The sequence below is a fragment of the Pteronotus mesoamericanus genome, unplaced genomic scaffold (assembly GCF_021234165.1).
Source record: "Pteronotus mesoamericanus isolate MK-2021 breed Mesoamerican mustached bat unplaced genomic scaffold, CSHL_Meso_final contig_44, whole genome shotgun sequence".
Lineage (NCBI taxonomy): Eukaryota > Metazoa > Chordata > Mammalia > Chiroptera > Mormoopidae > Pteronotus > Pteronotus mesoamericanus.
Window position 1 is genome coordinate 4637637 of NW_026555166.1, and position 16475 is coordinate 4654111.

A 16475-nucleotide genomic window follows, 5' to 3' on the forward strand; every position below is an offset into this window, starting at 1 on the left:
AAATGTAAGACCCAAAAACTTCTAGAAGAAAACATAGGAAAAAAGCTCTTTGACATTGGTTTTGACAATGACTTCATGCATATTAACACCGGAAACAAAAACACAAATAAATAAGTGGAACTACCTCAAACTAAAAAGCTTCTTCACAGCAAAGAAATGACCAAAAAAATAGCAAGGTAATCCATGGAGAGGGAGAAAATATTTGTAAACCATACATCTGTTAAGGGGTTAATGTCCACACTATAGAAGGAACTCATACAACTCAACAGGAGGAAAAAAATCCAATGGAAAAATTAGCAAAGCACCTGATTAAAAATTTTTCTTAAAAAGATATTCAAATGCCCAGCAGGTACATGAAAAAGTGCTCAACATCAGCAGTCATCAGGGAAATGCAAACCAAAACCACAGTGAGGTATCACTTCATACATGGAGAAATACAGATCAAAACCACCATGAGGTATCACCTCACACTGGTCAGAATGGCCATCATAAACAGATCAACAAACAACAGGTGTTGGCGGGGCTGTGGAGAAAAGGGAACACTAGTCCACTGTGGGTGGGAATGCAGACTGGTGCAGCCATTGTGGAAAGCAGTGTGGAATTTCCCCAAAAAGTTGAAAATGGGACTGCCTTTTGATCCAGTGATTCCCCTGCTGGGACTATACCCTAAGAACACCAAAACACCAATACAAAAGAACCTATGCACCCCAATGTTCATAGCAGCACAACTTACAATAGCCAAGTGTTGGAAGCAACCTAAATGCCCATCAGTAGATGACTGGATCAAAAAATTGTGGTACATTTACACAATGGAATACTACACAGCAGAAAGAAAAAAAGAACTACTAAACTTCACGACAGCATGGATGGAACTGGAGAGCATTATGCTAAGCGAAATAAGCCAGGGGGCAAAAGACAAATACCATATGATCTCACCTATAAGTGGAACCTAACCAACAATACAAAGATGCAAGGAAAATATGACCAGCAACACTGAAAGGAAAAGAAATCAACAGAGACAAGAGGGAAGGAGAGGGGGGGCGGGGTAAAAGGAAGGGAAGGGGGAAGTCAAGGAACATATAACAAGGACTCATGGACAAAACCAAAGGGGAAGAGTTGGGGGAGGGAGGGAAGGAGGGGGCAAGGGAAAGTGGTGGGGGCGAGGCAGAGACAAATGTATATGAAAAAATAAATAAATAAATTTTTAAAAAAATACTATTCTTTGCGTCACAGTGGCCCTTTATTGGCCATGGTAGCAAATAAAACTTTTCTGTTTGAAAAAAAATAAAGAAGAATTAGAATGGCTATTACCAAAAAGACAACAGATAACAAGTGCTTGCAAGGATACAGAGAAAAGGAAACCCATGTAGATTATTGGTGGGAACGTAAATTGGTGCAGCCACTATGGAAATGGTATGGAGATTCTTCAAAAATTTAAATACAGAACTATCATATTAACCAGCAATTCCACTTCTGGGTATATATCCAAAGGAAATCACTATTTTGAAAAGGTATTTGTATCCTCAAGCTCATTGCAGCACTATTTACAGTAGCCAAGATCTATACACAATGGAATACAGTTGACCCTTGAACAACACAGGGTTAAGCAGGGACCAGTAAAACGCCTCCCCCAACCAACCCCAGCAGTCAAAAATCTGCATATAACTTTTGAATATGCAGTTGGCTCTTCATATCCTTGGTTTCAACCAACCACAGATTGAAAAACTATTTTTGATCACGGGTTAGGAAATCAGTGGTTGGGATTGTAAAAATACTGTTTTCCATCTCTGATTTTATTGAACCTCGTTTTGCACCCATGGATACAAAGGGCTGACTGTATTTATCGAAAAAAAAAATCCATATATAAGTAGACCCATGTTGTTCAATGATTAACAGTATTACTCAACCATTAAAAAAAAAGGAAATTTGTGACAATATAGATGAAACTTGAGGGCATTACACTAAGTGAAATAAGTTGGACCAAGAAAGACAAATACTGTATACATGGAATCAAAAAAAAAAAAAAAAGGAAATAGCAGATTGGTCGTTGCCAGGGCTGAGAGGTGAGGATGGGAGAAACAGATGAAGGTGGCCAATGGATACAAAATTTCAGTTAAGATGAATCAATTTTGAGGTGTAATGTACAACATGATTACCATAGTTAACAATACTGTATTGTATATTTGAATATTGCTAAGAGAGTAAATCTTAAAAGTTCTCCCCACCAAAAAAACCCAAAATTGTAACTGTGAAGTGATGGATGTGTTAACTAACTTCATGGGATTAATCATTTTGCAATATATACATATATAAAATCATTATGTTCTGCACCTTAAATTTACACAAGATATCAAGTATCAATAAAACTGGAATATTTTTTTAATTTACAGGAAAAGCTACAGCATCCTAAAAGTGATCTTCTCTGTAAAATGAGAGGGAACATTTACCAGTTATAAAAAAATTTTTTTTAATGAATTTTGATCAAAAACAGATTTCCAGATTTTCTCTGTTAAGCTTTAGGAAAAAAATGGAAGCCTGTTGATAGATAATAGATCAATTGATAGATCCTATTATAGCTTAATATGCATGTTAATATGTACATACTATACACTTCTATATCAATATACCTATCAAACTTCAGAGATTAGGGCCCCTTCCTCAGTATTCCTGGTTTTAACAATTGAAGGACACAGCTTAAAAATATGTAACATTCTCCACTTCTAAAGTGAGACTATTATACATACACTTTGGAAGACAGCACTCTCCTCAAAGGGCTTGCTGATTTCATCCATGAGACAAAGAGGCATGCTGAGCAGAAGCCTCTACCAGGAGGCTTCCAGCTAAGGATCACCCAGAGGCTATGACCTGCTCCAGAAGGGACCACCAGTGCCTGAGGAGCAATTCAGGTGGGGGCCTCTCATCAGCAACCAACACCACACTGGCCCCCAGGCAGTAATGGTAAGGACCAGCCCAGGAAAAGGCAACAACTTCATGCCTCTCTCCTTCACGCTCCTGTTCTAACTCCAAGTACTTGGGCAAAAGGGATGGAGCCAGCAATGGTAAACAACGTGATTTATGCATGAGAACAAAGTTTTAAAACAGTCAGGACTGAATCTCACAGAACTTAGTTGAGACTGCTTTGTTAACAAAATTAGGAAATCAGACTAAGGCTGTAAGTTATCATGCTCCTGAAACAAAGGTTAAACAGTGCACAGGTGAGAGCAGCTGTTTAGAAAAGCAACACTACAATACTTCCTGTTTATATGCCCAAGGAGTTGAGACCTTTTACTACTTGTCGCAGATAACATATATTCGGACAGTTGAATATAAACATTGTCTCTCCTGCTGTTTCTCACTATAACTCTGTACGTATCCTTGTGTCTATACAATAACTAAAAATAACTCAAATTTGTATGATGTCTTCAATCCCACATGATCCTTGTACTTTTATTTTTTTAATCTTACAACAGCTATTTCATTAGTTAAAAGCAGACAACAAGAAAATAGTAGATCCAGGGCTAAAACCAGTTTTCAAATCCCATAAAACTCCAAGTCAGGGTTTCTGCTTCCCTCTCTAGCTGGTTTCCCCATGCAGCTCTCTTGTTCTGCGTGGTTTTTGTGAGCTGAAGCGATTGAGCTGAGTTACCTGCCATGCCTCCTTCAGCTCCTGTGCCCTTCTCCCTTTCTGTGCTCTTCTGACTGTTTCCACCTTCTATTTTTTTCTCTCTAGTCATTTCAACTTCCCTCCCATGCTCATCCCCACCCCCGCCCCCCACACACTCACTTCAAGCTTGTTCACTCTCATCAGGAAGAAAACAGTCACTGTATCCAAATGCCAGGATTGGTGGTGCTAGTAGGAAACAAATCAAGCACAGAGGGAACACTCAGCACTCAGCAGCAGGAAGATTTGGTCCTGAAGGGAACACTTCACAGCTGTCGCGAGTATGAGGTTTTGGGTGGGTTGTTTCTCCCCACTCCGGTGAGAAGGATAGGCCTGTCAAATCAAAGCTGATATTTCTTCTTTAAATCTGATTTAAGAGATTATACATCAGAGGGAGGCACTTGTAGTATAAGGATTACAGCATTATAGAAAAATAATTGGAATGCTTCCTCTCTCTGCATATCATATCTTGTTAACGTTGCTGTGGGGACTAGCCAGATTAATTAGAAAGACAGAATGTGCTTCTTCTGCCTCTACTTCAACACTCTGATGATCTGGGATATCCTGCTTATCCTAGTAAATGTTAAATCTGGAGATAAACCAAAATAGTGAGTTGAAGAAATTAGTCTGAAAATTTTGGCAGCTTCCCACCACTTGTCCTTCCCAGAAGTGATCTATTCAGGATACACAGGGAAGAAGTGGGATATAATGTTGTCCCCATCGTTCACAATGTTGTGTCTGACATAGATCTGGGAAGTGAAGGGAAAGAGCGTTCGTTGAGTGCCTGCTCTGAGCCAGGCACTGAACTAGGTAGGAGCTTTATAAATGTTATATCATTTACTTCTCCTCACAACCCCACGAGTTTATCTTCGCTTTCAGGGAATGCACTGATGCCTGGAATTTAAACACAAATCAGTCTGATCTCATAGGCAGGCACTTTTTTCAGTCTACCAGGCACCAATTCTGGACTAAAGGTCTTTATCAGTGATAATGCCACACATTTGCCACATTTCCTCTCGCTGGGCACTATCCAACTTCCTTTGAAGTTAAATTGGGGACACTTGACTACATCCTAGCAAAGTGGAATGTCAGTGGAAAGAATGCATCACTTTCTGTTCAAAACTTTTAGAGCAGTGGTGTCTCCTCCATCTTCTGCTTCCCTTGGGAAACCACATGCCAGCAACATAAGGGAGGCAGTGCCCGATGACTGACTCAGCAAGTGAAAGAGAAACCCTGATGACAGTGCTGGATGCCCATGAATAAGAAATAATATTTCTGTCCTAGCCACTGAAATGTCAGTATATGTTTGTTACTGCATAGAGGGCACTGCAACAGAAAGAATGACAGAATCATAGAGACCTCCACAACAAAGCTAGTAAGCAGATTTATCCATCCTGACTGGGGAAATAAAGCAATTGAATGACTTGTTGGAAAAAATAGGTCTTCCAATTAAGGCTCGTAGAAAGTAATAGGACAGGCCCTGGGCAGGTAGCTCAGTTGGTTAGAGCATTGTCCTGATACACCAAGGTTGCAGGTTCAATCCCCAGTCAGGGCACATACAAGAATCAACCAATGAGACTTCTGGTCAAGATGGCAGCGTAGCCAGACATGGCCCACCTCCTAACCGAACCATAAGAAAATTACAACTAAAATATAGAACAACCATTGCTCAGAACCAACAGAAATCAAGTTGAATGGAAGTCTGACAACTACACAATTAAAGAAACCACATCCATCCATATTGGTAGGAGGGGCGCAGATGCAGAATGGGCTGGTCTCACATCCACATGCGGTGGATAAAAATTTGGGAGGAATATCTCAGGAGCATGGAGTCCCACACCAGGGCTCCTAGCCCAGAGTTCCAGTGACAGGAAGATAAGTCCCCACAGCCTCTGTCTGCAAAAACTGGCAGGGGCTGAGTCGGTGGAAGAAAATTCGAGAGTCCCAAGCAGTTCCTCTTAAAGAACCCGCACACAGACTTACCTACTTAGACTCACTCCCTCTGGGCTCTGGTGTTAGGGTGGCGGCTTGAGGGGCACCAGTGGTATGCAGGGGAAAGCTTAGGTGTCTGCCATCAAGGCGAGCAGAAGCCATTGTCACTTTCTGGGCCCTCCCCTAACAGATCCGTCAAACTGGTGCCATATCTAAGATTCCATCAACTTGGCTAACACTGTTTGATCTGTTTTGGAGATCCCCGGAGACTCTGCCCCACCCAACTTACAGGCCCACCCAATCTGCTCTTCCATATGAATGGCTGGTCTTAGCTCATGCTTCACAACTTCCTAAATCCTCTCAAACAAGCAACAGCTGGCCTCAGTGAGCCCCAGGTTCAGAACTAGCAGCCTAGATTCACAACTTGGCTTCACCTCAAAATCTCCAAGCCCAGCACAACTAGCAGCCATCTCAGATTGCTTTATAAGTCAGGCAGTGTGGCCCCAGGAAAAACACAGGTCAGGGCTATTCTTGGTCTGCACCACCAGGGAAGCTCCAGGGCCAGCGTGCCCAGTGGATAGCTACAAACCACATCATAGTAATGCCACCCTACCCCTACACAGCTGATTTTCCATGGAGGTTGGAGGTTGGTTGTCAGTGGTCACAGTCAATCCTTGTAGCTGACTGTCCTAGGTAAATCCCTCCCCTTGATCTGCCAACAGCAACCAAGGCTCAATGACATGAGGAGAGTGTACGCAGCCCACACAAAGGGCACACCTTGAGTACCCAGCTTGAGTGATAGGGGAGGCTGTGCCACTGGACCCTACAGGACACCTACTACATTAGGCCACACTACCAAGACACAGAGCCAGAGAAGCTCTACCTAATACATAGAAACAAACACAGGGAGGCTGCCAAAACAAGGAAACAAAGAAACATGGCCCAAATTAAAGAACAGATCAAAACTCTAGAAAAAGAGTTAAACGAAATAAAGATAAGCAATCTATCAGATGCAGCATTCAAAACAGTGGTCATAAGAGTGCTCAGAGAACTTAGTGAGGACCTCAATAGCATAAAAAAAGAACCAGTAATAAATGAAGAATACACTGATTGAAATAAAGAACAATTTACAGGGAAACAACAATAGAGTGGATGAAGCTGAGAATCAGATCAATGATTTGGAACATAAGGAAGCAAAAAACAACCAGTCAGAACAAGAAGAAGAAAAAAGAATCCAAAAAAATGAAGATAGGTTAAGCATCCTGTGGAACAACTTTAAGCAATCCAACATTCACATCATAAGGGTGCCAAAAGGAGAAGAGAAAAGGCAAAAATTGGAAATCTGTTTTAAAAAATAATGAAAGAAAACTTCCCTAATCTGGTGAAGGAGATAGACATACAATCCAGGAAGCACAGAGTACCAAACAAGATGAACGCAGAGGCCCACCCCAAGGCACATCGTAATTAAAATGCAAAAAAAAAAAAAGGAACCAATGAATGTATAAATAAGTGGAAGAAATTGATGTGTCCCTCTACCTTCCTCTCTTTGTCTAAAATCAATAAAGAAAAATAAAGAAAATTAAAAAATAATAATAGGACATCATACCACCTGTGAGAATAATTTCTCACACCTTCTCACTATCCTCATGCAACCAGTGTGGGCATTTCCTTAATTCCTCAATTGACTAGATAAATAAATCATTCTCACCCTTCTTCGCTGAATCAAAAGTATGTGACCTACAGTAAAATGACCCATTTTCTTTTTCCTTAGATATCATGGAGTGATTTTAAAAATATATATCAATTACCTCAGTCACTTGGGTGATATAGATAGTCAATCCACAGAGTTCAGTACACTGAATAGATGTCATTATAAGCCTGAGATAAGCAGTTTGATAATCTAATATAATCTAATATGAAGTTAATAAAAGTCTCTCCTTTATGATAAACTGTTGACCTATTCCCCAAATATTTAAAGACAAACAAAAAAGAACAACAGAAAAGTTAGAAGCTAAGAAAATTATGAAGATAGAAAAATTATCTTCAGTGCCTCATTTTCTATCTAGACATCTCCTACCCCTATGATTTTCCACTTTCCTCTTACTCCAAGTACTCAAAATCCTCACATCCTTCTTCATTCCCAGAACCTCCATACATGCACCCTATGGCAGCACGCCAGCCTCCAAAACCGACTAGACCTCTGTCCATTACCTAGGGTCAGCCACAGGTAACCATGCTTTACTAGGTAACCTAAGCCCGAGTCCCAGGTCTTCAAGAGTTTATATATTACCATTGCTAGTTAGGTTATTTACTTGTACAGTGTATTACCTCCGAGTTAACCTGAATATTACTTTGCAAGGGCTTTGCAAAATATATAAATGCACAGGAGCATTTCCAGCACCATGATAGGCCAACAAAGAAATGATTTTTTCAGTAAGGCCTTTGCTACCCTCCAGATCACACCACATAGGCAGCTTCCCTAATGCTCATACCTGGGACCTCACCACCCTTCATAGGCAAGGCTGACATTCTCCTCTCATGAACCTTCTTCCTCCATGTTAACACATAGCCTCTTTATTGGTCCTGCAGTAGACGCTGGCAGCCTCCCACTGACAATAAACAAAAAGTAAGCACATTTCAAGTTCCCTTTAATTGTAGGAGCATCCCCTTTCTCTCTCCTATTCCTCACATACCCACAACCCCAATGGGAGCCTCCTGCTGTGGGGACTTCCTTGCAATGTTCTGAAAGGCATTTCCTGTGGGCCTAAGGTGCATGCCTCCAAACACTCTAGATTCAAATACTGACCTTATTTCACCTTAATGAAATATGAATGGAAGAGGAAGGTGTCTGGGGCTTAAACACCAAACTCCAAGCTAATAGAATAAAAACCACCTGAAGAATCTGGACAGCCTGAAGGCAGGATTACAAAACTAGATGACAAAGCAAGAAAGAGGTCCCCCGACAACCAGGCAAACTACCTGACAACTTTGCCTCAGGCCAGCCCTTCCCAGACACAAAATGTATCTTCTTCCATTACTGTCAAATATTCAAATCACTTTTTAAGATGTATCTCTCAAGATCACCTTCTCTTGCTTCCTCATTACTCCATTCTTTTGCTCACATTCAATTAAGCACACTGAAAGCACTATGGAAAATGCATCATGTTAAGATAGTTTTGGTGGAGTCTGGCCTGCATTAAATGATATTAAGCTAAAGAACCAATGCAAGGCTTTCTGGCAACGGCTGACTCAGAAGACATAGTTTTGTCTCCACCCCTGTACACACACATACACACACAAATAACATAAATAACTCCACTCCTACAAGCACAAAACAGAGATTCTCAGACCTTGATAGAGAGAAGCTCAGAGAATGCTAATATGTGAAGTAGGAAAAATTAACTTGCCAGTTTACTACATAGGAACAAGAGGTACCAAAGAACTGCAAATAGTGTTGACTTTCAAAGCACAGTGACTATGCTAACTAATAACGGACTCCCAGCTGGTTAATACCCAGAGTAACAGCTTCTCCACTCTTGAGAACAGGATGTATAGTAGATGAAATGGAAATAAGTAAAGGTAAAAAAAAATAAAAATTTGTTTCCAAAATAAAAGGAAGAACAGGCTCTCAGAATGCTCAAAATCAAATTGCAGAGATGAGAAACATAAAAGGATGAGAAATAATCAATGGAAGATGAATAGTATGGACAATAAGTACTGAGAGTTCAGAGGAATAAGATAACAGGGGAAAAAATGGGTAGGATGTAGGAAGACTACTGAAGGGAATGAGACCTTTTATAGAAGTCACTCTGCAGTAACACGTATAACCTCCAGACCAGACCAGGAAATAAATGAAATGGTCTTGTCAACCAATACAAGTATAGCCTTTCATCATTGCCTCCAAAGATCTATGAGATTTTACATGTGCATCTACAGAAGCAGCATGGGCCAGCTTACCCTACACAGGAGTCAGCTGCCCTCTTGGTCATATTGCATGAGCCTCACCATGAATCTAAACTGAAGTGTTCTTTCTTATTCCCTCTCAGACCTTAATGAAGTAATTTTCAACTCTCAGATGCGGAGTGTAAAATGTTCTGCTTTCTGCGAGCCCAAAAAGTGAAGCCTGTGCTTTTTGGTTTTTATTTCAATAAAATGCATAATTGTGAAATTTAATAAAAGATTATATTTTATAATTTGTTGATAAAATATCCAGAGGCAAGACTTGAGATTTTCCATCACAGTAAAACCTTAGATGCATCTGTTAAGCTGGCAAACTCCTTAGAATGCACTGAACCATGTGTTTCTGACAAGATCGGGCGCGTTCAGGGTGGTATGGCCGTAGACTGTTTCTTAAAGTTAGTATTTTAGGATAGATGTATCTGGCATCTAATCTATTCTGTTTGCGTACCATAAATGGGGCCACTGAATATCACATTTTATCATTATTCTCAGTCATAATTTGAGCAGTAGTACCAGGAAATAAAACTTGGATCAGAGAATAGCTGGGGTCAGAGGTAGGAGATCAAGGTCAGGTTTGAAGATATAACAAATGAAGACCCTGAATTCAGGCAATACTGAGATCTGAGAAGCAGATGAACTGACTGAAACAGAGTAAGCATTTATAGCCAGCACTGAAGTAGAAGGGTAACAGAAGTTTGGGTGAACAGGACATGACAAGTGATAGAGGTAAAATCAAGGAACTCCTCAAGTGTGGTGTCTCTCTCTCCTACCTTGCAGGGAAAGAAAAACAGTAGTTTGAATAGGTTACCATAGCTTACGAGAAAGATATGTGTCAATGTCATTCTATACTGATTGGCCCAAAATTGCCTCTTGGAAACTAAGCCTACTACCATGCTATTGCTGCCATCACTACTGACCTAGAAGAGATCCCTCTGGAACTCTATTGAGGAAATAGCATCTCTCTCTAGGACTTTCCCTGGAAACTAGAGAATACTGAACAAGTCTCTTTTAAGGTGCTGCATTTTGAAGCCCATAAATAAACGCATGCGTAAATGGCCTACTAACATTTGACAAGAGAGCCAAGAATATTCAATGGAGAAGAAACAAAGTCTTCAATAAATGATGCTGGGAAAATTGATATTCACATGAAAGAGAAGGAAACTAACCCCTATCTTATTTCACTCACAAAAATTAACTCAAAATGGATTAAAGATTTTAATGTAAAACCTGAAACCATAAACCATCTAAAAGAAATCAAACGAATAAAGTTCTTTGACATGGGTCTTGGTAATATGTTTTTTGACATGAAACCTAAAGCACAAGCAACTAAATCAAAAATACAAATAGCACAGAATCAAACAATTCTACTTCTGGGTGTTTATCCATAGGAAACCAAATTACTATAAGAAAGAGATATCTGCACCCCCTGTTCATTGAGACATTATTTCCAGAAGCCAAGACATAAAAACAACCTAAGTGTCCCTCAACAGATGAATTGAGAAAAAAATATTATATATTATATGTAAAATATTATATATAGTAGAATACTATTCAGCCACAAAAAGGAACCTCTTGCTGCACTACCCTTCTACTTGTTAAATAGGATGCTGCCTTATTCATGAATTGCTTAGTAAGCTAATTAGATCTTCAAAATTGTGCATTTGAATCTTGTTTTTAATAGCAATGGTGGAATGGAATTCAGAAAAGAAAAGGGAAACTGGCATGTGTCTTTCTCACCATTTCTGAGCACCATTGGTAAATCTCTCTTGGTTTAAGCTCCTAATATAATTGGCTTTCCTTTACTGGGCAGGTCAGATTGAGCTGATAGAACATGCTTACATGGAACCCAACTGAGCTGCCAGAAGATTCTGCCCAGAGCCAACTGAACTGGCAGATGGTACTATCCAGAGCCAATCCCCTTAGTCTTTCAGACCACAATTTCCCAGATGAAAACCCCAGCCCTTAGCTCTGTCCCTGAATTCCACATTGGGAACTGATGACAGTTTAATCTGCAATTCCTCATTTGTTTGAAATCCCCAGATTCCATGCCGATAACTGTTGGTGGTTATTGTATTTCTCCATTTTGCTTGGAATTGGCCCATTGTCCCCATTCTTTGTGGTTTGCTGGCCCAGTCCTTTTCCCAGTCCAAGGTTTCATGGGAATTGTTGGTGGTTAATAGGCCAGAAGTAGGACTGGGTCCAACTTAAAAACTGTCTGGGATTGGACTAGGTCCAATTTGAGCTAACATGTGTCCAGTGGGACACATTAGGTGGCAATTAAATAAATATCAGTTACTAAATGGAATCTCAGCAGCCAAAAAGCTACAAAAATTGGGAAGATCTCTTAGTTATTAGTTTGGCTCCAAAAAAACCCAAAAGCCTAGATAAAGAAATGGGAAATTCTGGTCAAGATAGAGGCATAGGTAGATGTCCTTCACCTCCTTGTGCAACCATAGAATTACAGCCAGATCTCCAAACTAATAATACACAGAACCATCAGAAAATCGAGTTGTATGGCAGTCCAATAACCAAGAATTTAAAGAAGACAAATTCATCCAGACAGGTAGGAGGGGTGGAACCATAGAGACAGACAGAGAGGTGCTGTGGGGCAGAAAGGCCATGGCAGCAGCAGTGGCAGAACAGTCAGGAGGGATACCTTGGAAGCAAGCAATTCTAGCTCCAGGCCAGACCACATAGCCCAGGGTTCCGACTCTAGGAAAATAGATCTCCATTACCTCTAGCTGTAAAAACCAGCAGGGATTGGTGCAGCAGAAGAAACTGCTAACTTTTCACCACTTAAAAGACAAGCACAATCTTAGAATGTATGCAAACCCACCCACTCTCTGATTCACCACCTGGGCAGCAACTGGAAGTGTGCCAGTTGCACACAGTAAGAGGGTGAAGTGACTAGAAACAGGGTGAGTGCCAGGAAAACCACCAGAAGCCAGATGGTGGCATTGTCCCTTCTCAGACCCTTCCCCACACAGCCAAAAAGTGGTGAAGTGGGTTGCCCCACCCTGGCAATTGCCTAAGGCTCCACACCACACAATTTACAGGTTCCTTTTCTACATAGGCCACACTACTAAGACAAGGATGAAAAGCAGCTCTATCTAATACACAGAAACAAACACAAAGAGGCTGATAGATTGAGGAGTCAAAGAAAAGTGACCCAAATGAAAGAACAGAACAAAACCCCAGAAAAAAACTAAGCAAAATGGAGATAGCCAACCTATAAGATGCAGAGTTCAAAACACTGGTTATAAAGATGCTCAGAGAGGTCCCTGAGTATGGCAAAAAAATAAAGGAAGAAATGAAAGTCACACTAAGTGAAATAAAGAATAATCCATAGGAAACCAACAGATAGGGGAAGGAAGCTGGAATTCAAACCAATGATTTGGAATGTACGAAGAGATAAACATTCAACGAGAACAAAAAGAAGAAACAAGAATTTGAAAAAACAAAGATAGGCTGAGAAACCTCTGAGACATCTCCAAAAGTGCCAGTCTGAATCATACAGATGCTAGAAGGAGAACAGGAAGAGAAAGAAATTGAAAACTTATTTGGAAAAAAAAATGAAAGAAAACTTCCCTAATTTGGTAAAGGAAATAGACATACAAGTCCAGGAAGCACAGAGAATCCCAAACAAGTTAGATCCAAAGAGGAACACACTAAAACACATCATAATTAAAATGCCAAAGAATAGAGATAAAGAGAGAATCTTAAAAACAGCAAGACAAAAGCAGAGGGTTATCTAAAAAGGAGTTCCCATAAGACTATCAGCTGATTTCTCAAAAGAAACTTTTGAGGCAAGAAGGGACTGGCAAGAAGTATTCAAAGTCATGAAAAGCAAGGACCTACAACCTAGATTACTCTATCCAGCAAAGCTATCATTTAGAATGGAAGGGCAGATAAAGTGTTTCCCAGACAATGTAGAGCTAAAGGAGTTTATCACCACCAAGCCCTTGTTAATGTTAAACTTATTTAAGAAAAAAATTAAAGCTATGAACATTAAAAAGGCAACAAATTCACAACTTTCAACAACTGAATCTAAAAAAAGAAAAAACTAAGCAAACAATCAGAATAGGAACAGAATCTTAGATATGGAGATTATTTGGAGGGTTATCAGCTGGGAGGGTGGAGACGGAGAATGGGTAAATGGTGCAGGGATTAAGAAGCATAATTGAAAGGGATAAAAAAGACAGGGGGATTTTAAGAATAGCATAGGAAATGGAGAAGCCAAAACACTTAGACACATGACCTATGGACATGAACTAAGGAGGGGGTTGTTGGAGGGAAGGGAGGTACCAGATGGAGAGGGGCAAAGGGGGAAAGAATTAGGACAACTGTAATAGCATAATCAATAAAATATACTGAAAAAAAAAGAAATGGGAACATTTATATCCAAAGAATTTGACATGTCACCTTCTGCCACACCTGCTTATTATATTTTTAGCAACTATAGTCACAGAAGTTGCAGATATCTATTTAGAAAGATAGATCTTATTTAAAAAAGATCTAGGGTTACAATGGCCATTATGAGGAGCATTCCAATTAGATGAGATTGTTTAAGAAGTACACTTAAAAGAAATTGACAGATAGAATAGGTTGTCTACTTTAATTGGTATGCAGAAGCTTACAAACATTTTTAAGGATCCAAAATAGCATTATTGAAAGTTCAGTGTTACAAAAATCTAATGAAAAACTAAAGACACAAAAGATGATAGAGCGAATATGATTATGGATGTGACTGTTACTTCCTCCCACCCTTCTTTTTTTTACCTGAGTATTGACAGGTTACTAATTATCTGTCTGAACTGCCTTTCCATTCCAAAGAAATTACCAGACAGTTACCATGTAAAATAGAACTATCTGAGGTTGCAGACAAAACCCTCAGGTGTCCTTTACTCCTTGGTCAAAGACTGAACTAAGGAATGTATTTAATAAATTTTATGAACCTAGGAAGGAACCCCAAAAGTTCTTTGAGAAATTTAGAGTCATTATCAGAGCTTGTAACTTAGGGCTGCCACATCTTTATCAACCTGTGCATATGTTGGTAGGACATGAAGAAGCCAAAAAAAAAGAAAAATGGATGCAGGAAACAAACTGGCAAAGACCCAAGGATGACATTCAGGATCTTCGACCAGAAAGGGCTCAAAAATAGCAACTAACTTTTTATTAGCCATTCCTAGAGGCTTCCCTGACCCTACCAATTAGTCCATTATCTTAACTTGTAAAGAAAAGAAAGACAACTATGTTGCAGATTTTAAGCTCTCTTTGAACCCCCTTTTTCAATGGCATTCAGGGTTCCACAGAGAAGAGAAGACCATTCAACCTGCTCTAGTTGCCCTCTTTGTAAACAAATTCTTTCCCAAGATAGTGGATTAATTAAAAGGCAGAAAATAGGATGGGAGGCCATCCTGACTGAACTCATGACTATAACTGAGCATTTGGAAAGGACCCTGGGGCAAGATTGCAAACAAAATTCCACCAAGCTAATTGCTTTGTATCTATAACAGCTCCAAGGCCAGTCACTCAAAATAACACCCAGGCCTCCTACATTGTGCCCCCACTAAGGATCCAATTCCAGAAGAAATGTTGGTCTAAAGACTGATGTCTCAATTGTAATCAACTGGGACACTGGAAAAAAGATTGTCCTTAAAAGTCCAGTACAAATTCTTCTCGACTGTCCCCATATGTACCTCCAGAAGAGGACTCCCATGTGGGCCTCTTCCACAATTGACAGGGTTCCTGAGGGGTTCTTTGGTAAACTATTACCAGTAATACCCTTATATAGCCAAGGGAAAACTAAAATTAAAATTAATGGGGAGACTTGCCAAATTCTAGTTGATACAAGAGCTACATTTTTGCCATGAACAAGGGAACATCACGGAAGGAGTCACTCACACATATTTGTGTCTTTCCACAATGCCAGGTGTATTAGGGGAGACCTCCTCAATAAGCCAATAGAGTTACACACAGGTTACACACAGAAAGGGGGAGCTTACATGATAGAGTAAGCAGAGCAAGTGTCTGGTGTGCAGTCCACGTCACTGGCAGCCTCCACAGATGGATAGGTAGGGTTGGTGTCATCCGAGGCAGCCAAAGGGTCAGCATGAATCCAGTGAAATGGAATTCCACTGGGCTCCATACATGACCTGTGGTACAGCCAAGCTCATGTGCTGAACGGTCAAAGCTCTGAGTTCTTATAGCCCACAATGGGAGATAGTCCTACTGATATCAGTGTCCAGCTGGAGTCCATATGAGTGTCCAGACTTGTGGTTTCGGGCATTCTTGTCTCAGTCCCAAGAGCATTTCCATTACCTCAGTCTTGACATAGCACTTGACATAACTGTCATGGCTGACAGTGACTCCATATTGGGTTGTCAAAGTGTCCAAAAAGCCAGCTTTGCTCTTGCTCTATATAACTTTCTACTTTAAACCCCAGCCTCATAGGACAACAGATGTGTGTCTCAGAGTAAAAAGGTTTCCATAGCGGGGATATCTAAAAAAGTTCAGAGAGATTTTTTTATCTCAACCACTATAGGTGACTCTGGAAACTTTTACTGAAAAGAAAAAAAATTCTTTTTTACTGTGTCATACCGCCCCAGTCAATCTATTAGGAAGAGACTTTCTTTCTGAATTAAAAGGGCTAATACATGTTGCCTCCAATGCAGACCCCACCTCAGAATTTCCTAACCAACATGAACATGACCTTTCATGTTTTTTACAGTATGTCCTTAACATAAAAGAGGATGGATTCCAACAAAAGGTCCCTTAATTTAATCAGCGTACCTGAAAACCTGTGGGCTACTTTTATGCTGATGTTGGAAGAATAAAAAGTACAGAACCTATAAAGATTCAGATAAATATAACTAAACTTCTTCCTAAATTACCTAGATATCTGTTAAAGCCTGAAGCCATG